This window comes from Bos indicus, chromosome 6 (genome assembly GCF_029378745.1).
Source record: "Bos indicus isolate NIAB-ARS_2022 breed Sahiwal x Tharparkar chromosome 6, NIAB-ARS_B.indTharparkar_mat_pri_1.0, whole genome shotgun sequence".
In the NCBI taxonomy this organism is placed as follows: domain Eukaryota; kingdom Metazoa; phylum Chordata; class Mammalia; order Artiodactyla; family Bovidae; genus Bos; species Bos indicus.
Window position 1 is genome coordinate 10,787,292 of NC_091765.1, and position 27,520 is coordinate 10,814,811.

The 27,520-nt window shown below is 35.1% G+C and overlaps 1 long non-coding RNA gene across 1 annotated transcript in view; it reads left to right on the plus strand.

The window, feature by feature from the left end:
• The window catches only part of LOC139183581 (uncharacterized), a 276,662-nt gene that overhangs the window by 158,723 nt on the left and 90,419 nt on the right, over positions 1-27,520 (plus strand). The window contains exons 3-4 of the long non-coding RNA XR_011567058.1: positions 10,452-10,594; positions 13,303-13,359. This is a non-coding gene — a long non-coding RNA (uncharacterized lncRNA). The remainder of the gene's footprint in view (positions 1-10,451; positions 10,595-13,302; positions 13,360-27,520) is intronic.

The following is a 27,520-nucleotide window of genomic DNA, read 5'->3' on the forward strand; positions in this document are numbered from 1 at the left end:
CCTGGGGAAGCCCTTATTATATTAAGAATAGTAAAAGTTACATTAAAATTATTTTTTGGCAAAAGAGGAAACTGCCTTCGTTATAGTTAACAAGTGTGGAATATAGTTAGTGCATCTTACTATCAGAACATTGCCCTATTCTCCTCAAATTGATACCTTTATGGGGGGTTTCTTATCAGAGGGCCTCAAAAGAAATTATTAATAAGTGGATACCTCACCAGGTTTGTGTCTACATTCATGCTGCCTTCTAATTATTTTTATTAAGAGTAGGATTCCATTGGAAGCTTTATTTTGTTGTATTATACCATGTAAACGGTTAAAGACATACTGAAGAGAAAAAACAAAGCTTCTTAGCCCATTTATACTGCTATAACAAAATACCACAGACTGTGTTAGGTTATAAAAAAAAATTTTTTTTTTTCCATAGTTCTAAAGACTGTAAGTCCAAGATCTGGGTACCAGTATGATTGGGCAAGGGCCCTCTTTACATCATAGACTAAGTACCTTGCAAGGGTCCCACCTCCAGTGCCATCATGTTGAGCATGAGGTCTGCAAAATAAGGATTTGGGGGTAATAATTCAGACCATAGCAGTTCCCATTATTTCTAATAATCCTAAGCCATTTTTATTATTAAAATAACATGACAATTATTACAAAAAGTGGCTGAAGGCAGTTTGCAATTGGCACCAGCTCTAAAGGATGGTGAGGCAGTTTATAAGCCGAATCTTGTGTTACATGGTTCACTGTCACTCTGGGTTCTTTAAAATCAAAGACCAATTTAATAACTGCATGTCATTAAGCTTTATTACACTATTCTTCCTCTTCACTGGCTTTGTCCTTCTCATAAGGTATAAAATGTATAAATGCATTAATTGATAGTGCTTACTTTCATTCTATATCCTAAAGTATTGTAAAGTAGTTTCATCTATATTCTTTAAAGGAAAAAAAAAATAAAAGTTGTTTCTCCTTCTAATGGCAGCAGTACTTCTTAGGGTTTTTTAAAAATTTTTTTGATAGTGCTTTCTTGCTAAACACAGACCATTATTTTTGTCTTACTCTAAATCATAGTCATTCATTGAGATATTGTTTAACATTCTAGAAGTTATTGTTCATCTGAAAAATCAAATGTGTCTTTCAGAAGGAGATCAACATATTTAGTGTTAAACAATTAGGATATGTCACCCAATTCTTTTTTTTTTTTTCATTACTGTGGCTTATTTTGACAATTATTAGCACGAAGACGACCAGTACAAGATTGATTCGGAATAAAAATGAAAAACATGCTCATGTGACCTTAACCTTTCTGTAATGTTAAGTCCAGTCACAAATGTAACTCAGTGCTCACAAATATCACTTTCTTGACAATGAAGTCATTTTGATTTACCTCTACTTTTGGAGAAACTCAAAATTATGATTACAATCTTTTATTCTAGAACTTTGTCTCCCTTGTGACAAAGAACCTCTTGTTCTTTCAGTAAGTTCATCATCACATCACAGTGCTAAATAAACAAAACAGAAATGGATAAGATGTGAGTATATGAATGATTTATTAAGAGTGGAAAATTTGAAACTGCCTACTCATACTAAGAATCTTCCCAAATAAAATTTCTATAAAATGACCTTCACAACAATATGCTTTTGTAAGATACACACACACACACACACATTGAAATGTCAGTAGAGTAATACACAATTATATGTTTCTGGTGTTGAAGTTGTTGTCACAGCTGGTTATTAAATGAAAAACAGGTATTAATAAATAAGACCTGATGACTAAAGTGGCATTTTACAATGCCAGTCCTATATGTACGATGGGAACTTTATATTTAATTACACGAACTGTCACTGGGAAATAAAATCATTTTTTTAAATGACTTCAATTTGAAATCATGTACAAAAACCCTATTATAACAAAACAAAACTGTGCAAAGCCAGCATAGTCATTTTAAAATCTACTGAAATAAGATATGCTCAAAGGAGAAAATTGGAAATACAAGGATTTTTATATCAATGCCATACCATATAACTAAGCAAAATTTTATCTCAAGCATAAATCTCCAAGGAGGGCAAATACTTTAAAGTGTAGGTCACAAAGCTTATAGTAAACGAGGCAAAGAAAGACAAATTGTAGGAACATCATCCATAATGTTACTTTATATTGCATGCTGAAATACGCATATAAAAACCTGTCTCTTCAGCATCCTCTTCTCTGCTTCACTGGAGGTAGAGGTTAATCCTTATCTTCAGAGAGTTCCACTCAATTCCCTCATAGCTGTCCTTGTGTCCCCATCCCCTGAGCCCCCTTGTACATGCGAGATGATAAACTGGAAAACTCAGACATCTCTTCATGCCCCTAGAAGCCAACATCCTTCCCTTAAAATCTTATAAAACCAGCTTATTGTTCAAAGTCATATTGTCTTACTGATGGAAATCACTTTAATAAATGGAGAAAAACCTGCAATGAACAGTTGCTTTAATACATGTTCTACAAAAATAATTTTAAATGCAACTTACTTAAAAAGTCACCATCCTCTCCTGACACTTAGGCCCCCACAGTTCTGAGTTTTTCTCTAATGCACTGGCTGCTTCATATTAACACCCAGCTCCTCTCTGAGGTCTCCCCGCCTGATGCAATGCCCTCAAAATATGATTATTCACTCATCTTTTAAATTAAATTCCCATCCCATGCTCAATGCTGGTTATAAGGAGAAAAATCTGATAAGTCAATTTGTCATTATTGACATCTGTTCACATAAGTACCTCATTTAGGCCAAATAGTTATGGTTGACTATCAAACACTTATAAGAGGCAATGTCTGACATATTTTGACTGTTAAGAGCTTTCACAGCATATTGTAGAGAACTTACTCCAATTACATAGAAGATCATCCTTTGTGAAACATAGATATGCTTACTAAAGTTCCTTGCAGCATTTTCCTGTGCATAGAGCAGGAAATAGTACTTAGAAAACAGTGAATGGTATGCTATTTATATTTTGGTTACTAAAATTATTATTTAATATGTGATCATGACTCTTGATTATGTGTACCCCTACCTGTTCCTAAAATTAAGAGTTATATTTAAAATGTATATACTGGAATGAGTATTGTTGTCCTCACTGCACGACAGACCAATAAATCAAGACATGAGTTGTTGACCAGGAATAATGACCTTATTTGGAAAGCTAGCAGATGGAGATGGTGGAATAGTGTACCAAAGAATCATTTTCCCTGAGTTAGGATTCTTTTATCTTAAAAATGGAGGGGACATATGATTGTTGCAGAGTTCGTGGTTCAGGCCAGATCCTGGAGGGGATGTGCTAATTCTTTGTTCTTGCAACTGTTCATTGCAACTGTCCATTTTAAGTCTAGTTAAGATGTTCCTGTAAACCTCCAACAGGACAAATATTCTCTGTTCTGCAACTTTTTTTTTTAATTTTATTTTATTTTTAAACTTTACATAATTGTATTAGTTTTGCCAAATATCAAAATGAATCCATCACAGGTATACATGTGCTCCCCATCCTGAACCCTCCTCCCTCCTCCCTCCCCATACCATCCCTCTGGGTTGTCCCAGTGCACTAACCCAAGCAACTTTTAAAAATCTCTGTATGAATAGAAAAGTGTTATACCTTAAACAGTCAAGTCTGGGAGGCAGGGCCTTGAGAATGGGCTATCACGTATCTTTCAGGCTGTAGGCAACAATCTTTTTAAACGTGCAGAACCAGCATGTCTAAGCATAGGCAGCCAAGCACAAAGGTAAGAGCTAAAGGAATAGACCAGTATGGAGTCAGCGTTAATGCTATGTTAACAATACGTTACTGTTGAAATCAGTAAGATATGATGTTTCAACAGTTATACATGAGAAAAGTAAAATATGACTGAGAATATCCTATCTTGAGTTACTGGCAGAATTCTCAAAGACAAAGAAGGAAGAAATACAATTCTAGGAAGAAAAAAAAAAAAAAACACACTAAATTGTAAATGATGGGCAGAGATTTGCAAGATTTTATGTTGGAGCATTCAAACAATGAAATTCTCCTCCTCACCAACATAAACCCCTCCATTATGATTCTCACTTCCAGGGTTTTGTGTTTAAGGGTTCCTCTGTCACTCTTCTTTTTTGGTTGATTATTTAGATCATCTTCAATTATATCTGAGGACACAGGACATGAAAGAAGAAGCATTTATTTCTTCAGTTCCCTGGGTCATTCAACTTGAGGGCTAGTCTTCTCAGGCTTCAGTCCATAAAATAAAATACTCATCAATTTATTTGTACTTCTCTTTAACTCCAGCCACATTTGGCCTTTCTGCTCATTGTGCGTAGCAGACACTGCTACCAAAGCTTTTCCCTCTCTTAATAGCTAGAATAATCTCCACCTTACCCTATTCCTATATCTCTATGATTCCACTCCATTAAATCTTCTACTCTTGACGCACATGTCTTCTTCACAGATTCCGATGTTTAGAGCCCAAATATGATATAAAGTCATAAAAGTGTTGAACAAATGAAAAACTGAATTACTGGGGATGGAGGTGGGAGTAACCTAATAATGCACATAACTATCAAGATAACGATAGATTACCATTTGGTTTATCCTAATTTATATTGACCTTTCCACATTTGGCAAAACACATCCCTATCAATATTTTTCTCCCTTTGAGCATTTTTGCAGTTAAGTATCCACAGGTCAAATATTCCTAGTATTGCAAAATTCTTGGTGTTTACTGGCAATGCCTATTCTGTTACAACCTGAGCTTTTGTGTATAGGTTCTAAGTTTCCCCAGATTTAACTGAACTGTGAGTATCAATGAGATTACAATAACACTGAAGAAAGGAAAATAATTACCAACTATTTTACTCATTGTGCAAAAAAGAGACTGATAATGAACAGTTTTATCCTGAAGGCTGATCATACACTGGAGATTGATGAGGAACTGTAATGGAGGAGTATGGTTATTATGTCTTTAAAAACATTAGTCTGATAGCAGAGATTGAATTTTTATAATGTCCAAAAGATAGGAAATTGTAGAGAAGTCATGAATTAAAACAAGATGAATGGAACTAATAAGGAAACAGAAACATATGTATTTAACAGAGAAAGTCAGATCCTATGCCTAATGAAATGTGGGAAGAGAAGAGAGAGTAGCTTTATTGACCTCTAAGAATGACTTGAGAAATGGTAAGCTATAAAATATAAATAAAGGGGAAATGGTGGTTAGGTTTTTCATTTATATTTGGATTATGTTAAATTTTTATATTAATAGTACTGAAAATGTAGGTCAGACACTCAATAGTGAGGTCTTAGCTGAAGTTGTAGATTTGGAAGCATCACGGTTGAAATGGGAAATATAGATGTGGAGTTTCAAATGAAGAATATGCAAAGAAAGCAGGAAGGACCATAAGAAATGTTTCAGCAATTGAAAGTGAACATAGAAAAATATTTAAAGATCTTTAATATAAACAGACTTTTAAGATGTTTGATGACAGAAGGAAAAGAAATAGATGAAAGTAGAAATATATACCGTGTGGGAGAGGGTACAGTGAATGAATGAACTGGTATATTAACTCTACAGATTATATATTTTATACCTTAGATGTTTCATACATTTTATTTTGTGTGAAAATATATGTATTTCAATAATAATTGCCTAAATAATCAATTACTTTTTATATTTTCACATTTATGCTATGTATCTTAGTGCCCAATGTTCATCACAGACTACAATATCTTCGGTTCAGTTCAGTTCAGTCGCTCAATCATGTCCTACTTAGTGACTGAACAACAACAATAGTATATATGTCAACTGTGTCATCGTTGTTTTAGATATCTGCTTGCAGCCATTATTTACCCATCATGGTTAAGGTCATGAGAAAACTTAGCTAAAATTATCTTTTTTATTTTGTCTTATAATAATCAAACTCATTTAGAAAAGTCATCCCATGTATGTTTCAGTTAACTTTGTACAAATTATTATTGTAATAATTATTACTGTAAGTTTAACTCTTAATTAGGATAATCTCACTAATTTATATTGGTGCTTACTACAAGGAAATGGTGAGGTATGTATATATAACTGATAACAAATTCATGACTTCCTTGCATAAGATTATAAATGTAACAAACATAAATATACATTTAAGTCTAGTCAGTAGCACTCTAGCACTCTTCATATATGAATCATGTTATATGTTTACTTTGGAAGAAGTGGCATGATCTAATATCTTATTTTGGATGTTTCACACATTGGATGTTAGATATATCATCATTTGCCAATGACTTAAAGTGAACCATATCAAAAGAATTAAAATATCAAGTCAATAAAATTGGGAAAAGAGACTACTTTGTACTACAAAAATAGTGTAATATTCTATATTCTTATTTTATTATGTTATTAATAAAATTCTTCTTGCTGTTACCTTGAAAGTCCTACTTCAAACCAGTCTTCACATACCGAATTAAAATGATTTATGCATATAGAATATTCCTCTGAATATTATGGCATTTCCATCTTTCATATATTCTACCTAGTTTTAACATTTTGGTTTCCTTTGTTTAATCTTAGCTTACCACAGGAGTTTTATCTATACTTTCTGTGATTGAAATGCTATTATATCAAATAATTTTTTACTTGGTTTTAAATTATGATTTAATCATTATCAGTTATCTAAATTGAACCCTTATCAAGGTTATTTATTATTTCTATATATATTTTATATGTAATATTTTAGCAATCAGTTATGCCTATTTTATAATTAGAGAACCTGTGTCATTTTAACTGACAACATTTGGCCAGCTTTATACAGATGCAGTATTAAGTGATAATGACCATATATTCACAAATAGATTAGCAGGTGTGCTAACATATGAAAAATGATTGTATATGAAAGTTTTCTATACAGAATGACAGTATATTAGCTTAGGTCATGGTTAGAACACTGGTTATAAATTAAATTCCAATAATTATTGGGTTTATATAGTCATATCTACTGCTATAATCAAAGAATATATGACTAGGTAAACTTTACTCATTAGAAATCAGCTTATATATGATTAGAAATTTAGGTGCTCCAAATGTAAAAAAAAAAAAATTGTGGAAAATTTTTCAGCCATTTCAAGTGACTAAAGTTTATTTTGTAAGAAAAATAAAATGCCATAAACGCTTATTTTCTATAATGACTTTAAAAAATAAATTTAATACCTAATTCATTCCAAAATCATTTTGGAGCCTGTTTTACTGCTGCCTAGAGCATGTGCTTTGTCTTCCACTTGAGTAATCCAATACAAATTAAGCAATATTAATATACTACTTTGTTACATATTAGGCGTTGGGATGCAACAGTAAATTGAATTAATAAATTTTGAAGCTTGAAGGTTAGCTAAAACATTATTTTCAAAAGATGACTCTTAGGCTAAGATGTAAAATTACTGACCCAAAAAGGAAATAAGAAAAATACTTAAGAGACTCAAAAAAGTAACCCAGATACAGTTATTAATCTGAAATTCAAATTTTCATAGGAACTGACAATATGGTACAGACAATTAAAAGACGCTTACTCCTTGGAAGGAAAGTTATGATCAACCTAGATAGCATATTCAAAAGCAGAGACATTACTTTGCCAACAAAGGTCCGTCTAGTCAAGGCTATGGTTTTTCCAGTGGTCATATATGGATGTGAGAGTTGGACTGCGAAGAAGGCTGAGCGCCAAAGAATTGATGCTTTTGAACTGTGGTGTTGGAGAAGACTCTTGAGAGTCCCTTGGACTGCAAGGAGATCCAACCAGTCCATTCTGAAGGAGATCAGCCCTGGGATTTCTTTGGAAGGAATGATGCTAAAGCTGAAACTCCAGTCCTTTGGCCACCTCATGCAAAGAGTTGACTTATTGGAAAAGACTCTGATGCTGGGAAGGATTGGGGGCAGGAGGAGAAGGGGACGACAGAGGATGAGATGGCTGGATGGCATCACTGACTCGATGGACGTGAGTCTGGGTGAACTCCGAGAGTCGGTGATGGAGAGGGAGGCCTGGTGTGCTGCGATTCATGGGGTCACAAAGAGTTGGACACGACTGAGCAACTGATCTGATAGGCCGCTGAATCTTACCCTGTGGATCTAAAGATATAATATTTTAGATCTTTTGAATAGAGAATCCATTTATTTTCAGAAGAGATTTTTGGCTAGGACTTCAGGTGAAGAGTGAAACAGCTGCAGGAGTAGAAGCATCACTTCAGGTTGCAAGGGTTGAAACCTGAAGCAGGTCCACTCCCCAGCCCATGAGTGGGGCCCTGTGGCCTGACTGAGTCTCAGCCACGCCCCTTAGGAGTGGCAACCATGGCAGTGTCTTCTGGCATCCTTCCTGTTAATAGGTGTTAGCAGGTTTAAGACAGATGAGAGTAGAAAATTTTGAAGCTAGGGAGATTTACATCTGATGTGCCTTATTGGGCTAGATGGAGAGCTGAGTATGCTTTTTCTCTGATTGTGTTCTCTTTTAACACCTCTAGATAGGGGGCAGATAGGAGGTAAATTACTTCTTTTTTCAGTGTCAGGGATCATCACAGTTTAAGGTATGTAAGAAGAATCACCAGTATAATCTATTTAAAAAAAACCGAGCCCCCATCCAGGAAATTATAATTGAGCTATTTGATGTGAAGCCTGAGGGTTTGTGTTGAAACCAATGCAAAAGATCAGTGGACCTATATTTGAGAAACAATTCTGCAAAAAATAAACACACACACACACACACACACACACACACACACTTGATTGTTGCCCTGCTAAAATGTGTCTTGGTTCAGAAGTAAGTCACAAGCTGCTGGTATTTAAATTTTAAAATCCACAACATTACTGAAAGAAAAAAATATATTATTTTGCAGATTTATTTTCATCTGGTAGAGTAGATACAATGAGTATATTATTTATAAGCCACATTGGGAAAAACTCAGTATATAAATTAGTGAAGTTGCCACAGTCACTACTACCTCTCTGATATTTCAAAGAAATAATAAAATACATAGTTCAATAAAGAAAATTTTGAGGTGAGAGACCACACCTGGGTTGCAAAAGAGTTGGACACAGCAACTAAACAACAACAACAAAAGCACACCTCAAAAATATCATAAGCTTTCAGAAGTCTTTATGCTGTAGACTACCTTAGCTCATCTTCAGCAGTTTGCATATGTTCACTGATTTCTATGAAAATATCATTTTGACTTACATGGTCAAAACTTTGCATGAATGTCAACATGTGGATTAACTCAGGCATCAAACCCAGGTCTCCCGCATGTCAGGCAGATTCTTTACCATCTGAGCCACCAGAGAAGCCCACCTATAAAGATAGAAAACTATAGTTTGAATATCTCAGAAGACCATGCAAAGCAAACCTTTTTGGAAAGGAAACTCCAGTTTAAAAAGACCTATGATTTCTCTAAGAATCTATGAAAGAAACTTTGATCAACTGTGACCAAATAGGAAATGTCTCAACAGAAGAGACAAGGAAATGAAAGACTGAAGGTCCCTGTATATTGTTAGATATAGTCACAAGGGAAAATGGAAATGTTATTCTCATGAGAGCCGAGATATGTATTATACGAACGGGACAGTTACAGTGTAAACGCATTGTAAGAGTACATGCAGGTTGAGAGTTAATAATAAGCTATTAGAATGGACTTGTGAGCTTGAAGAAAGCAAGATTTTGTAAACTGAAAGTGCAGAACTCATTCTATAGGAACATGGAAAGGGATGATGTTACAGTTTGGTAGCTAGTGAAAAGAACTCCTCTTTTGAGAAGAGTCTCTTTTGAAACTTAGTGCAAAAAGACTTTTGCAATAGGGAGAATGCTTGGAACATTAGATCTAGAAATATTTCAAAATTAAATAGAAAAAAAAGATTTTTCCTTTGTAGGAAAGTGTAAGCAGGGCTAGCAAGAACTTTGTTATGGAGTAGGGCAAGCAGATGGAAGTGAGCAGATGGCATGATAGGGGTGTTTAACAGGAATTTATTCTCTTCTGAAGTCAGTCAGTTATTAGAATATTTTAAGGGTTTAAGGTTTTAAGCATAGAATGCTATGCTTCTTTGTGCTTGCTTAAGCTGAAGAGTGAGCCTATAATGGGGAGAAGAGCCTGACTCCAGTTGAGTCAAGTCAACTCATTGGGTCAATAATGGATAAAAGCAAGCACTTGGTCTTTACATATGCACTGTGTATGTATAGATAGATGATAAATTAAAAAGATAGAAAAATAAAGACAGCATCTGGATGGTAAACATAGGTCTGCTTGATTGCAGGTAACTACGAAAAGTAAATTTTTATGACGCTAACTTCTTACCCTTTCTAGGTCACAGGTATCTTTGTGGTATAATGAGGCATAAAATCAGATGGTCTTGATTCTAACTACTCATTGTAGCTACTCTACCAGATGAAAATAGATCTGTTAAATAATATATATTTTTCTTTCAGGCATAGCCATCCACCCTAGGACTAAATCATGAGGAACGTCACAGAATTAAGACAGCTAAAATCAGGAAAGCAGATGTGGAGGCATTAGAAAGAAGACAGAGGTGGACCCTTCATTTTGTTTGTTGTCAGGAACATTGCTGCAGGTACAATCACTTTATTCTGCAACAAGGTGTTGTTGTTGTTGTGACTCTCCAGAATAGAAATAAAATTTTAGCTTTTTTTCCCAAAGGTGGAGGGGAAAAATGTCAGGAGAAGATAAAAATGAAAAATGGAAGTTAAATAGTCAATCAGTCGTGTCTGACTCCTTGCGACCCATGGACTGTAGTCTCCCAGGCTCCTCTGTCCATGGACAGATTCTTTACTGTCTGAGCCCATTCTGCAGATAAATAATTTTTGCCACAACTGTCATTGGAAAATATCCTATTTGCTAAATTATATATTTCACCTTTCCTATGAGAAATTGTGTAAAAATATAATTGTTTTAGTGTTTGAAATCTGATCATGTGAATGCAAGTAAATATTTTTTTCCATTATGTATAAGAGAGAACTAGTGGATAAAATAAATAAGACTGTTTCTAAGCTCTTATAAGAACATGTGTCTTATTAATTTTGCCAAATATCCTATCTTATACTGCATACCCTGACTTCTTTCAAGTGCATTGATATTCTAATTAGCTCTGTCGATGATTAGGACAATTCTGTGTGAGTGCTAAAGGGCAAGGCTTAGGACAGACTAAGGACTAAGCAGAATTGGTACAGGCAGAGAATATTTTTTTTTTTGAAGAATAAAATATATGCAAGTTGCACATACAAGAACATTTTCAAACATTAGCTTGAAGCTTTTGTGATTTTGTTTCTCTCATTTGATGAAGGAAGCAATTTCCAGCAAAATCGTTGCTCTGCTTCACATCTTACTGGTAACGGATTATGATGCATATGCAAGTCCACCTACAGCCCTTTGGCCATTACTTCCATTGCATTTGATCACTGTCCAACTTTGCATTTAGTCAGCTTTCTGCCTGATTCTCAGAAAGCTCAGAATGACTTTCATCACAGTGGGTGCACAGAGGTTGCTTATAATCTGTTTAGCAAGAAGAGTTGTGCAGATGCTTTGCTCCCTCTGCCCTCAGGGTCAGGTGTCTTCCTGCGCAGCGATCTGTCTTGGACAGGAGGACTTGAGGGGGAGACCGGCAGACAGTCTGTTCTGTGCCGTGCTCGAGGGCCAGCAGCAAGGTGAGTTCTGTGCTGTGCTCCCAGAGCCAGCAGCAGGGCGCTCTGCGTATGGTCCTTTTAAAGATTTAAGGATTGGGCTTTAGGTTCAGTCTGAGAGAAAGAATGATTGATTTTAGCATATTGGTGAACCCTCGCTTCAGGCTAGGAATAAAAACCTTACTTCTCAAGTCTGACGTTATTACTTTTCATTTGTTTTTATTGATTAGCTGTCAGTGATAAGATCTTGCCTCTCAAAACAAGACAGGTGCTGGTGGCGATTTTTCCTTTCTAAAAAAAAAACTATGTAGAAAACAACTTATAGAAAATAGAAATGAAGATAAAAATGAAAACAAATGCACATGCCATTTTGGAAATAGTAGTTAGATATAAAATATTGATATATTACAATTTTACTGACTCAGAGATAAATTTAAGAAAAAAATTAATGAGACATACTTTTTACAGGTGAACCACACATATTTATCTAACTTAGTGCATATATATATATATATATATATATATATATACACACACACACACACACATATGTATAAATATGTGTGTGTTTATATGTGTATGTATTCCTATTATCTCTACTCCATAGCTTGATTTTCTTAGGGAAGGAGTAGGGCATATTTAACACTTTTATTAAAAGATCATTTTTAACCAGCTGCTTCACAAATAGTCATGAAAAAAGCCAAATAATGACAATGTCTGTAAAAGAAGACAGAGCACATTTTATTTTATATTAATCATATGAGTAAAAATAAAATGAAAACATAAATTGAGAAATTAAATATACATAACTGGAAGTAATCGTATAGTATAAATATGGGAAAGAGGAAGGATTTTATTACATTAATGTATTTTTTGAAAAATGTATGTAAATATGAAATGAAAAACACTGTCCAAAAGTACACTCTACAGTGTACAAAGAATGCTATTCACAATGATTTCATTAATGAGTTCTATTTCTTTGTATTTACAATTGCTGGGTTATCATTGTTTATTTTTATATCCAAACAGTGAAATGGAATATGGAGCATTACAAAACTTGGAGATGTGAACTGTGCCCCAAGCAACCACAAGTGATTCTGAATGTTATGAACTAACTCTCAATGGGGTTCATGTGGCAAAGCTCTGTTGTGTCTAGGACTCTATTGTTGGGAGTTCTCCAAATTAACATCCACATAGACTACAGTTTTTACTAAAGTAAAAGTAACATGAATGCACTAATTAGAAGTTCAGTTATATATTTCATCAGTATTAACTGCAGCAATTTTCTCTAATAACAAACGATATTTTTATAAGAAGAATGTTTAATCAATGATGTTAATAATACTGAAAGTCACTTAATCATGTCTGACTGTGTGACCCCATGGACTGTAGCTAGGCTCCTCTGTCCATGAAATTCTATAGGCAGAATACTAGAATGAGTAGCCATTCCCTTTTCCAGGGGATCTTCCCAACCCAGGGATTAAACCCAGGTCTCCTTCTTTGCAGGAAGATTCTTTACCATCTGAACCACCATAAGATTAGCAACACAAAATGAGTGTTTTTTGTTTTTTTTTTAAGTCCAATGTTGAATTGATTTTATCACTGCTTATGGATTTCCCATAGATTTTTTCCCCCCCCACAGCTTGGACAAACCGCTTTACCTGACCCACTGTTGGTCCACCACTGGAAAGGATGCATAGTAAGTACTTCACATTGAGTGTAACAATATTTAAGTTTCAAAACACTTAAATGACATTGAAATTAAATTAATTAGAAGTATCTAAGCTGTGTTTGGCAGACATTCACTTCAACTTGCCGTAAGAAGGAATTTATTAAGATACTATGGGAAAGAAAACTTTTAAGAATCAGGCGAGTTCCAGGTAATTTAGTCTCTAGAACACGAATTATTTTTGCTATGTTTCTTTATATCCCACTTTTACATGGTATGGGAAAACCTGTAGGATCATACTGTTACTGAAAAAGCATATCAGCTGATTGTGGTGAAGGAAAGTACAGCATTTATTTTAAGGGTCAAGCAGGAAATATGGGCAGCTCACCCCACTCCAGTACTCTTGCCTGGAAAATCCCATGGACAGAGGAGCCTGGTGGGCTACAGTCCAGGGGGTCGCAAAGAGTCAGACACGACTGAGTGACTTCACTTTCACTTTCATGCATTGGACAAGGAAATGGCAACGCACTCCAGTGTTCTTGCCTGGAGAATCCCAGGGACGGCGGAGCCTGGTGGGCTGCCGTCTATGGGGTCACACAGACTCGGACAGACTGACGCGATTTAGCAGCAGCAGCAGCAGCAGTGCTCCAAAGACCAAACTCCCCAATGTGTTTCAGAGAAGAGTTTTTAAATGCAGGGTAAAAGGAGGGGAGTCTCTGGGTGTGTGATCAGCTTATGCACAATTCTCTGATTGGTTGATGGTGACATCACTGGATGGAGTCACAGGTTAACATTATTATGCGCCAGGCAGTCTGGAAACTATGTGTTTAGGATTATCATGCAGTTAACTTCTCCTATCTGGTTCCAGTTTTATTTGTAAAACAACTGAAAACAATGAGACACTGCTATCTATGTTCTTTAGTGAGGAACTAGAGATTCCGTGATTGCTATATGGCAGATTTCCTGTTGAAATTGTTACTAGTCCTCCTATCCCAGCTGCCATGTATTTTGTTTCTAACATGTTAACATTCTTTCAGTCATTAACTCTTGAGCCAGCAATTTGTTTTTAAACTCAGGGGAGGCCTGGGAACCTAGTTTTTCTACAAACAAAAAGCAGATGGAGGACAAGAGGAGGAGTCTGTCCTGGGAAGGCCACATAGGATTCTGCTTGTTTACGTTATTTAGAATTGACATTCTCTATTGTTGCTTTGCTGCCATTCTCTATTGTTGTTTTGCTGCCATTCTCTATTGTGACTGCTATCTTTGAGGTTACATTCCTAACTTCTGACCAAGAAATGAATGGGAACAATTCCTAATTATCTCCAATTAGAAAAACCTAGGAAAACAATATGATCAGTCTGGCTTTCTTTGAGTATCCATTTCATAACTATGAGTAGATTCAAAAAAGGAATTGAAGATCTTTGCTTGAATATTTATTTTTAAATTATAATGCATTATTATTTATATGCATATGTGTTTTCCATTAACCTTGAAACTCTTTAGAACAGTTGCAGACAACAGTTAGTGTAGGTTCACAACAGTCAAGTAGAACTCTAAGGTTAATAGGAATAGAATATTCTGTGATAACTAATAGTGAGAAGTTAGGGAGAAGAGGAAACTGGTGAGTTGCTGTATTAAACATCTGTAGCTGTATTGAACAAATGAAAAATATGGAGAAGGATATTTAAAGACATGAAATGACCTTTTGCAGTGCTCAGAGACAGATATGTTGGGTGTTGTGAATATGGGCTATAAAGTGTACAAAATGGTGTAAGAGATGTTTCCTGTCTTAGAGGCATTTGGGGAGATAAGGAAAATGTTCAATTATCTAGCAATATAAAGTTTATCTGACTGATTTCAAATGAATGTGTCCATCAAAAGGTATATTATGTTATATTATGATGATTATTATATTTTGCATAAACATTTAAAGGAAGAAAATTGATGGTATACAAGTGTGTCCAGTCACATAGAGGCAAAGGGCTTAGAGTAGGAAATAATCAATCGACAATAACTGGATCTGAATACAGAATGAGATAAGGCCCATTTTCATGTACAAAACATGGAAAATAGATGATCTTGAATAGACTACTCTCATAGGAACAACTTATTTATATTGTAAAGTAGATGAAAGAACTGGAAAGTTATGATGCAGCCAGATAGAAGAGAGTCTTAGAGAATAAGGTATATGTATGGCAATGCAGAGGTAATAAGTATTTCTAACAGAACAATGGGAAAATGAAAGCAGTTTAATTAGACTGTAGAGTTCAGGATTGTTAGAAATATAAGAAAATAAAACAAAAAAAACTGAAAATGAGAGAGTGGATGAGATTGCTACTATCTGGGTTTATAATCATGAGAGCACAGAAGAGATGAAGTGCAAAATGAATGGGAAAAGAAACCCACTGGCAGGAGTATATTAACTGAGAACTGATGCTGAAGTAAGGGAACAATAAGCACATATTTCTGAGGATTTTATTCTTAAATCTCTGTGCTATTTTTAAGGAGCCTTTCTAGAAGCTCTTCCAGCTATTGCAGTATCTTTAGTCAAGCTTAATTGCAAGAAAGGATGAGAAAATTATTATAACTTGACATTGCCTCGCTGGATATAATTGGAATTCTGTTACAGACTGGAAAAGAAAACATGGGTACACATGGATACAGAAAAGACAATATTACATTTCTACAAAAAATATTGCCAGCAGTGTTTATTTTTAATTGATAAAAAAATGAATTTTAACTTTTCTCTAAAAGAAATATCAAATTCTGAAACTAAAAGTATATGGAGTTTCCAATTTGTATGTAAAGACCCCAAGGAATTGTAATGTTACTTGAAATATCATGAAAGTCTGTCAGTCATGTCTCATTCTTTGAGATCCCATGGACTGTACAGTCCATGGAATTCTCCAGGCCAGAATACTGAAGTGGGTACCTTTCCCTTCTCCAGCGGATCTTCCCAACCCAGGAATTGAACCCGGGTCTCCTGCATTGCAGGCCGATTGTTTACCAACTGAGCTCTCAGAGAAGCCCAATATCCTACATAACATTGAAACAAAATGATTCTAACCAAGCATATTTATCTTGCTATTGCCAGATTACATATATTTGAATGAGAAAATAAATATACATAGGGTTTCACATTGGTTTTAATTTTGAATAATTATAGATATGTAAAATTAACATGTTATATATGTTCCTATATCAATTCACACATTTTGAAATGTTTCAAGGAAAAAAAGTGGGTGTGGGAGAGTTGTCTAGCTATAGCAGTTCATATATAAGTCCTTAAATTTAGATAGGCTAAGGTAAGAATTATGTAAAAAAAGATGGAGATTTTTCTCTTGCTTGCAATACAATGTATTTCTAAATATGAAGTAATGCAAATAACTGATTGTGTTTACAATAGCCTGGGACAAAAGTAATAAAGATTTGCTAGATACTCACTTCTGCAACAAAGTTTTTGCACTGAAGCGTGACCAACAATTAAGGAAAGGACAACCAAAGACTTTATAGTGCTCTTATCTGAGTGACTTTTAATCTCTGCTGTTGCATTTGTAAATCCTCATGTATGCCTATTTATTGCCTTGTTTCATCACTCTTCTGTTTATTGCTGCCACAGTACCCATTTCAATTTAGAATAATGCATCTGCATTTGACATATGTAAACATTAGAGGCAGAAAGGGATACTTTACCATGGTGCAAGAAGGAATAAATGAAAGTAATGGGGTAGAATTAAGAGAACAGCAAATACCAAGAGAAATCACCAAAGTCATTTTCATTGACCTTAACAGAGAACTTGGAAAGATACAAGGGCAAAAGTATCTTTTAAGACATTAGACCAAAACAAGAACAGAAACATTGGGAAATTTAAAGAGTTTTACTTTAAGGATGAAATTAAATGAATGAACTTTAATCTCTATTCCCTTCATCAGAAATATTATTTCATTGTCACCTAACAAATTTTTTGTAACTGAGTTTAAGAGTAGATACACTGTCTCTGCCTTACCTGTCACTGAAAAAAAGAACCTCACAGTGAAAATAAAAAAGAAATAATACATGACGGCATTATAGCTTAAGCATAGAATAAAGAAATAATTTATTCATTGTTATATTTTCTTTAATTCTCAAAAAATAATAGGTTTGTTTTTTCAGTTCAAATCAGGGAAAGCCGTTTCTATTGTTTCCTTTCATTGAAACTCATTTCCATTTTAAGGAACTGAAAAACTAGGTCAGTATTTCTCAACAGTTACTGGTTAAAATTACAGAATTCTGTTCCTTGCTACAGACCCACTGAACCAGTATTTCTGTGGATGATTTTCTATACACTGTCATGTACCCCGGGGAAGTGCAAGTTCAAATTTCTAAAATTTGAAAAGCATTGGGCAACACAGTAATATAAACTTTACCCTGAAAAATTCATAAGAACCAAAGTAAGTTAAATATCCAAGGGTAAAACAAAAGCATGAAAAAGTGATAGTTTATTGATATATTATGTGTATGTTGCACATTTACATGTTATAATTTATACTAAAATTTTAATAGATATTTTATATATATATATGTATGCATAATATATTTCCTTACATCTGTCTGTGAATATACAGAACTGAGTAAAAGTATTTGTATATCAATCCAAATATCATATAAAAGGAATTTATATATATATGTCTTGCAAGTAAAATTTTGTCCAGTTACTCAAGCATATTTATTTTTTCACTTAATATTCCTTAGGCTTACCAGTCACTTATGTGTTATATTCTATTTAGATTGCATTTTATTGTAAACTAATTGAAAGCAATATTTCTATATGATAAATTTTTATTATATCCCTGAACACTGTGCTTTACATGTAGTATTCTAGGTATGCAAGTTGAAAATGTTACTACCCATGTGTTATGGAAGCATATATTAACATAAGTTTGAAAAGAGATAAGCAATATATTCTAGCCTGTGGGTAGGATGATACTTAAATATGGGATACATTTGGTGTTCTGTGAATAAATTTCATCCATTATCATTTTTTCTTAGGTTCTCTGTAATTAGCAGCTATTCAAACACAGAAAACACTGAAGGTTAAATTCAAAACTATTTAAATTTAAGCTAAATGGTCTAGTTTACTTTCTGTGAGTAATAGAAGTTAGAATAAATCTTCTGTCTTAAGGATAAGGGGAAGTGGATCATGAATAGGTAAACCTAAGCAGCAAGCAATCAGATATTAAAAAAGACATTTGTGACAATTACAGCAGAAGTTATCACTTACAACTTAGAGAAGAAAGTCACCTTAGAAAATAAGTAGCTCAACCATACATATAAATATTAGAAAACTCAAGCCAAGAGCTATTAAGTGATTGAGCCAAATTAACTCACAGAGTTAACTATGGACTTGAGAACAAAATCTAATTATCTTGAGTTTAACTCTGATGCTTTAAAAAAAAAAAAAAGTGTACTGCCTTCATAGCTCCTATGCATGGTAAGGTCAAACAGATAAACAAATAAAGTAGGTGAAGCCACCAACACAAGTGTCTCCCTTCCCCCAGCTCCTAGTTCAAGGGCTTTGATATGTTCTCATGAGGGAAGACTATCCATATTTTTCATTATTCCTCCAGCTACCTGTCATAGCAGCCATGTCCTGACTGAATGAGGCCAATAAAGGTGAGAGAGAGAGAGAGAAATAACCTGTGTGTGTGTGTTTATGTGTGTGTGTTGGATTTGGAAGTGGTTCTTTCTGCCCAGTTTCCTTTCATAGGATAGAGACTCTACCTTGGACTCTGCACACTGAGAATACTAGAAACTTCATCTCTTACCCTGGACCTAAGGAGAAGTAGATAAATATTTCTAAATAGTAGAAGTGAAGTGAAAGTCATGTCCAACTCAGTGACCCCCATGGACTGGAGCCTGCCAGGCTTGTCTGTCCATGGAATGCTCCAGGCCAGAATACTGGAGCAGGTAGCTGTTGCCTTCTCCAGGGGATATTCCCAACCCAGATATCAAACTCAGGTCTCCTGCATGTTAGGCAGATTCTTTACCATCTGGGCCATAAGGGAAGCCATCAGAGAAGTTAAGTAACAAATAAATCAGAAAATAATAGCAAACCATGGGAGTTGGGGCAGAAATGAAAATCACTACATTGTATTACATGATGTCTAGATTACAACAAAAATTATAAAATACAAGCAGAAGCAAAATAATCTGAGCATAACTGGACAGAAATAGCAAACAACAGAAACTGCCAGTGAGAGTAACCATATATTGGATTTAAAACAAGGAGTTTGGAGTAGCCATTATGTATAATGGCTGTGTGTTGTGCTGTGCTCAGTTTCTTAGTTTTGCCCAACTGTTTGCACACCCATGGACTGTAGCCTTCCAGGCTACTCTGTCCATGGGATTTCCCAGGCATGAATACTGGAGTGGGTTACAATTTCCTTCTCCAGGGGATCTTCTCTATCTAGATCAAACCCAGGTCTCCCGAATTGCAAGCAGGCTCTTTACCATCTGAGATACCAGAGAAGCCCCTTGAGAACTGTAACATCTTGATAAAGGAAATTGAAGATAACTCAAAGTAATGGGAAGATACTTCATGCTCTTGGATTGGAAGAATTAATATTATTAAAATTCTCATAATACCTAAAGCAATCTACAGATTTAATGTGATCCCTATCAAATTACTTATAACATTTTTTCACAGAATTACCACAAATAATCCTAAAATTTATATGGAATGTAAAAGACACATAATTGCCAAAGCTATTCTGAGGAAAAAGAATGAATCTGGAGGCATAACCCTCCAAGACTTCAGACAATACCATAGAGCTACAGTAAACAAAATATCATGCTTTCAGCACTGAAACAGACTTATGGATCAATGTAACAGAATAGGGAACCTAGAAATAAGCCTACACACCTGTGGTCAATTACTCTTCAACAAAGGAGGTATGAATACATGATGGAGAAAAGACAGTTTCTTTACCAGTGTTGTTAAGAGCATTGGAAAGCAGCATGTAAATCAATGAAATTAGAATACTCCTTCACACCATACACACACAGAGAAGTAAACTAAAAATGACTTAAAGACTTAAAGAAATGACACCATGAAACTCCTAGAAGAAAACTTAGGCAAAACATTCTCTGACATGAACCATAGCAATGTTCTCTTAGGTCAATCTCCCAAGGCAAAAGAAATAAAAGTAAAAGTAAACAAATGGGACCAAATTAAATTTATAAGCTCTGCACAGTATAGGATGAAAGGAAACATGAAAAGAAAGATGAAAACCTACAAATGGGGAGAAAATATTTGCAAATGATATGACCAATGAGGGCTTAATTTCTAAACTATACAAATAGCACATACAACTCAATAACAAAAAACAAACAAAAAATCTAGTCAAAAACTGAGCAGACATCCAGGAGAACAAGATGAAGTAGGTGGACGTGGAGTATATCTCTCTCCTTGGATACATCAGGAATACACCTTCAGACACAGAAGGGCATGAAGAACACCAGCTGAGAGCAGACAGGAGTATCTGACCAGTGGGAAAGAATATATAGGACCAGTGGGAAAGAATGTATAGAACCCTGTAAAACTCACCAGCATTGGCAACTGAGCAATAGAGAGTCTGGCCTGTCAAAGGCTGACACACTGAACTACAGTGTAGGACTCCACCCAGGGTGCCCCTTTAAGTGCCTGATGCACCAATCTGCAAAGTAGGAACCCAGCTAGGGGGGCGCCTCTATGTGCCTGACGTGCTGAACAATAGAGAAGGACCCCAGGCAAGAGAGCCTTCTAAGTGCCTGAACGGGTGGAGCTACAAAGACCTGCCAAAGTGGCCTTCTGATCGCCAGCTACAAGAGGCTTGAAAAAAGACTCTGATAGGGCCGTAACTGCTGTGGTGGAGGCAGTCCATGTCCCTGCACACTTGGTGCTGCCAGGATCTGCACAAGCCAAGCAGTTGCACCACCTTCACGCTCAACTTGCACTGGGGCAGAGCTGCCACAGGAAAAAAAAATGTCTTGCGTCTATATGTGCGGGGTCGCTTCATTGTGTCTGACTCTTTGCGACCCTGTAGACTGTGGCTTTCCAGGCTTCTCTGCCAGAGAGGGGGTTCTCCAGGCAAGAATACTGGACCATATTGGCCAACGCTGGCTGCCATACCCTTCTAGAGCACTATATTTCCTGCTGCCCTAGCCACCAACTCCCCTGAGTACCTGGTGCTGCCAGAACCCCTGTGACCCAAGCAACTGCACCACCTCCACACTTGGCCCTCACGGGGCAAAAACCAAGCCCTCCAGGGCAGCCTCAGAAGCCAAATCTCAGTGGACGACCCCCATGTAGAGGAGGAAATAAAACCACAGTTGAAACCGCGGGGGCAGTATGGCTAAGGAAGAAGACCCAAAACCTTCCTATCAGCTGTACAAGCTGCAAATTAAAATCACATGCTCAACTAGGCAGACTGTGTGTCTATGGAATATGTAAAAGGCCATTGAGAGCTCCCAGAAAAGAAAACACACTAGTTCTGATAGCTGTGGACATTGGAGGCAAGAACACACAAGAGTAGGACCAGATTAGAATCTGAGCTGCCCCCACAGCAGGTCCAGAGATCAGCACAGTGTTAGAGGGCATCCTAGGGAGGTGAGGTGGACTGTGACTCCCAGCAAGGGAAAGGACTCTGACAACAGTGATACAATAAAAACATTTATTATTCTTATTTTTTGACTTGCTCTGTAGATTCTTTGGAATTTTTTTTTCTTCCCTCCCCCTCCTATTCTTCCCCCTTGTGTTGCAGTTGTCAATTTTATAGGCACTAAGAAATCCAATTAAGCTTTTGAGCTTTTTTTTTTTTTCCCCTCAGTCACAATTTTTTTTTTTAATTTTTGTCATAAACCTTTATTTACCTCTATGTTGGACTTTTACAGGTCTGTGGATTTTTCCTCTTTTTTTTTTCTTTTTTTAATTTTAATTTTAAACCTATTATTATTTATTCTACACTTATTACTTTGTTTGCTTTTCCTACTGTTCTTTTCCCCTTGTGGTTAATCTTTAACATATATAAATCTTCTTTATCTACTTCTACTTAACTTTGCATATCTATTCTTTCTTTTCTTTCTCGCCTTTCCTCTCAACGTATTTCTTAGTTTTATTTTCATTGCTTTATTCCCCAAATGGCACCTTGCATTAGTTTTGTTTTCCAGTTTGTGCTTTAATTAGTTTTGTTCTGGTAGATATAACTTTTTGTTTTCTTTGTTTGCTGGGTCAATTTATTGTACTTTATTTTTGTTGGACTGCTTTGATTTTGATTATGGGTGTATATGTATATGTGTATATTCAGTAACAATTTCTCTTGTTGTTATAAACCTCTGCCTATATTTTGGGCTTTAGCAGTTCTGTGGAGTTTTCCTTTCTTTCCTTTCATTTAAAAAAATATTTTTATAATTTTAATTTTTTAAACCTATTATGTTTTTTCTACATGTATTCATTTGTTTGCCTTTCCTGCTGTTCTTTCCCCCTGGCAGTTAATATTTAATATATATAAATCATCTTCATCTACCTCTATTTAATTTTACATAGCTATTCTTTCTTTATTTTCTTCTTTCCTTCCTCTCAAAATATTTGTTAGTTTTATTTTCATTTCTTTATTGCACAACTGGCATCTTGCTTTAGTTTCATTTTCCAGTTTGTGCTTAAGTTAGTTTTGTTCTAAACTGGTAAATATAATTTTTTATTTCCTTTGTTCATCAGGTTAGTCTACTGTATTTTTGTTGAATTGTTTTCACTTTGTTTATGGGTGTATATGTATATGTGGATATTACATTATTTTAATTATTATTTACCTGATTTTGTAACTACCATTTGTCTAGGGTACATCTTCGATTACTCATTTTGGGTTTTTTATTTAATCTCACTTAATACCAAATCTCACTTAACAAACCACTTGTAGAATCTTCATTCCTGAACAGAGATCAAGCCCTGAGCCTTCGGAGTGGGAGCACTGACTTCAGGACCTTAGACTACCAGAGAACTAACCCCAGGGAGTATCAAATAGTGAGAACTCACACAAAGGAAGCCACTTGAATACAAGACCCAGCATCACCCAACCACCAGTACCACCCTGTGCAGGAAGCCTCATCTAACAAAAAACAAAACAAAAATGCAAACTCAATCATCAGCAGACAGTATTACCACCTCACTCAGCCTTGCAGAGGAAAAACAAACAAATAAAAACTCAGCAAAAATCTCACCCTATAGGAAGCTCACAGAAACCACTGGACCAATCTTAGAAGGGCATAAACTGAAAGGAAGACAGAATTCAACCTTCTTCAAGGAAAAAATTCAATTTTCCTTGAAGCCTGGGAAAGGAGACCTCACCTCAAATATAATAACTTAAAAAAAAAAATAAAATCCAGCAAAATGCTGCAAAGATGAAGGAACAAACTAGGAACAGAGAAGTCCAAATAAGTGAGGAGGAAATAGGCAAACTGCCTGAAAAAGAATTCAGAATAATGATAGTAAAGATGACCAAACCTTGAAAAAACAAAATGGAAAAAATGCAAGAATTAATTAATAAAGACCTAGAAGAATTAAAGAATAAACATACAGAGACAAACAACACAATTACTGAAATTAAAAATACTCTAGAAGGAATAAATAGCAGAATATCTGAAGCAGAAGAACAAATCAGTGAACTGGAAGATAAAATGGTCGAAATAACTTCTGAAGAGCAGAATAAAGTAAAAAGAATGAAAAGAGCTGAGGAGTCTCAGAGACCTCTGGGACAATATCAAATGCACCAACATTCAAATTATAGAGGTTCTAGGGGTCCCAGAAGAAGAAGAGAAAAAGAAAGGGTACAAGAAAATTTTTGAAGAGATCACAGTTGAAAACCTCCCTAACATGGAAAAGGAAATAGTCAACGCGTCCAAGAGGTGCAAAGAGTCCCGTACAGGATAAACCCAAGGAGAAACATGCCAAGACACATACTAATCAAACTTACAATGACTAAATACAAAGAAAGAATATTAAAAGCAGCAGGGGAGAAACAACAAGTAACATACAAGGGAAACCCCATACGCTTAACAGCTGATCTTTCAGCAGAAACTCTGCAGGCCAGAAGGGAATGGCAGGATATATTTAAAGTACTTAAAGCGAAAAATATATAACCAAGATTACTGTACCTGGCAAGGATCTCATTCAAAATTGATGGAGAAATCAAAAGCTTTTCAGACAAGTAAAAGTTAAGAGAATTCAGTACCAGCAAACAAGCTTTACAACAAATGTTAAAAGAGATTTATACAGTCAAGAAATGCAACAGAAGAAAAAAGATTTACAAAATAAACCCCAAACAATGGCAATAGGAACATATATATATCAATAATTAATTTAAATGTAAATGGATTAAATGCTCCAACCAAAAGGCACAGACTGGCTGCATAGATACAAAAACAAGACCCATATATATGCTGTCTAGAAGAAACCCACTTGAGACCTCAAGACACAAATAGACTGAAAGTGAGAGGATAGAAAAATATATTCCATGCAAATGGGAAGCAAAAGAATCATGGAGTAGCAATCCTCATATCAGACAAATAGACCTTAAAATAAAGATTACAAGAGATAAGGAAAGACACTACATAATGATCAAGGAATCAATCCAAGAGGAAGACATAACAATTATAAATATCTATGCATCTGACATAGGGAGCACCTCGATACATAAGACAAACACTAACAGACATAAAAAGAGAAATTGACAGTAATGCAATAATAGTAGGAGACTTTAATACCCCACAGCAATGGACAGATCATCAAAATATAAAATTAATGAGGAAACACAAATCTTAAATTATAAATTAGATGAGATGGTTCTCAATGATAGTCCATCTAAATGCAGAAGAATACACCTTTTTCTTAAGTGCACATGGGACATTCTCCAGGAGAGAGAATCACAAAACAAACCTCAATAAATTTAAGAAAATTGAAATTGTATCAACCATCTTCTCTGAATACAATGCCATGAGACTAGGTATCAGTTACAAGAAAAAAAAACTGTAAGAAACACAAACACATGGAGATTAAACATCACATTTCTAAATAACCAATATGTTACTGAAGAAATCAAAAGGGAAATCAAACAATTTCTATAAAAAATAATGAAAACAAGGCAACTCAAAACCTATGGGATGCAGCAAAAGCAGTTCTAAGAGGGAAGTTTATAGCAATACAATCCTACCTCAAGAAACAAGAAAAACATTGAATAGACAACCTAACTTTACACTTAAAACAACTGGAAAAAGAAGAGCAAAAAAACCCCAAAATTAGTAGAAGGAAAAAAATCATAAAGATCTGAGCAGAAATAAATGAAAAAGAAAGAATAGTAAAGATTAATAAAACTAAAAGCTGTTCTTTGAGAAGATAAACAAAATTAACAAACCTTTAGCTAGACTCATAAAGAAAAAAAGAGATAAGAATCAAATCAACAAAATTAGAAATGAAAAAGAGGTTACAACAAACAATGCAGAAATACAAGGGCTTATAAGAGACTATTATGAAAAACTCTATGGCAATAAAATAGATAACCTGGAAGAAATCGACATTCTTAGAAAAATTCAATCTTCCAAGACTGAACCAGGAAGAAATAGAAATTATGAACAACCCAATTGCAAGCACTGAAACTGAAGCTTTGATCAAAAATCTCCCAAACAACAAAAGCCCAGCACCAGATGGCATCACAGGAGAATTCTGTGAAAACATTTAGAGAAGAGCTAATGCCTAGCCTTCTAAAACTCTTTCAAAAATTTGCAGAGAAAGGAACACTTCAAAACTCATTCTACAAGGCCACCATCACCCTGATACCAAAACCAGACAAAGACAACATGCAAAAAAAAAAAAACTACAGGCCAATATCATTGATGAATATAGATGCAAAAATCCTCAACACAGTTTTACCTAACAGAATTCAGCAGCACATCAAAAAGCTCATACACCATGATCAAGTTTGGTTTATTCCAGGGATGCAAGAATTCTTCAATATATGCAAATAAATCAATGTGATACATCATATTAACAAACTTAAAGATAAAAACTGTATGATAATCTCAATAGATGAAGAAAAAGCCTTTAATAAAATTCAACACCCATTTATGATTAAAACTCTTCAAAAATGGGCATAGAAGGAACCTACCTCAACATACTAAAGGCCATTTACAATAAGCCTATAGCAAACATTATTCTAAATGGTAAAAAACTGAAAGTATTTCTCCCTAAGATCAGGAACAAGACAAGGTGGCCCACTTTCCCCACTATTATTCAACATAGTTATAGAAGTCCTAGCTAGAACAATCAGAGAAGAAAAAGAAATACAAGGAATCCAGATCGGAGAAGAAGAAATAAAGCTCTCACTGTATACAGATGACATGATAGTATACATAGAAAACACTAAAGAATGTATCAGAAAATTACTAGGGCTAATCAGTAAATTTAGCAAAGTTTCAGGATACAAAATAAATACACAAAAATAATTGGCATTTCTATACACCAGCAATGAAATATCAGAAAGAGAAATTAAGGAATCAATCCCATTCACCATTGCAACAAAAAGAATTAAGTATCTAGGAATAAACCTATCTAAGGAGACAAAAGAACTGTACACAGAAAGTTAGAAGACACTGATGAAAGAAATTAAAGGTGACATAAACAGATGGAGAGATATTCCATGTTCCTGGGTAGGAAGAATCAATATTGTGAAAATGACTATACTACCAAGTGCAATCTACAAATTTAATGCAATGCCTATCAAATTACCAATGGCATTTTTCACAGAACTAGAACAAACTTTTTCACAATTCATATGGGAACACAAAGACCCCCAAATAGCCAAAGCAGTCTTGAGAAAGAAGAATGGAGCTGGAGGAATCAACCTTCCTGACTTCAGATTATACTACAAAGCTATAGTCATCATGACAGTATGGTACTGGCACAAAAGCAGAAATATAGACCAATGGAACAAGAAAGAAAGCCCAGAAATAAACCCATGCACCTATGGGTACCTTATTTTTGACAAAGGAGGCAAGAATATTTGCAATGGGGTAAAGATAGCCTCTTCAATAAATGGTGCTGGGAAAACTGGACAGCTCCATGTAAAAGAATGAAATTAGAACACTTCCTAACACCATATACAAGTTAAGCTCAAATTGGATTAA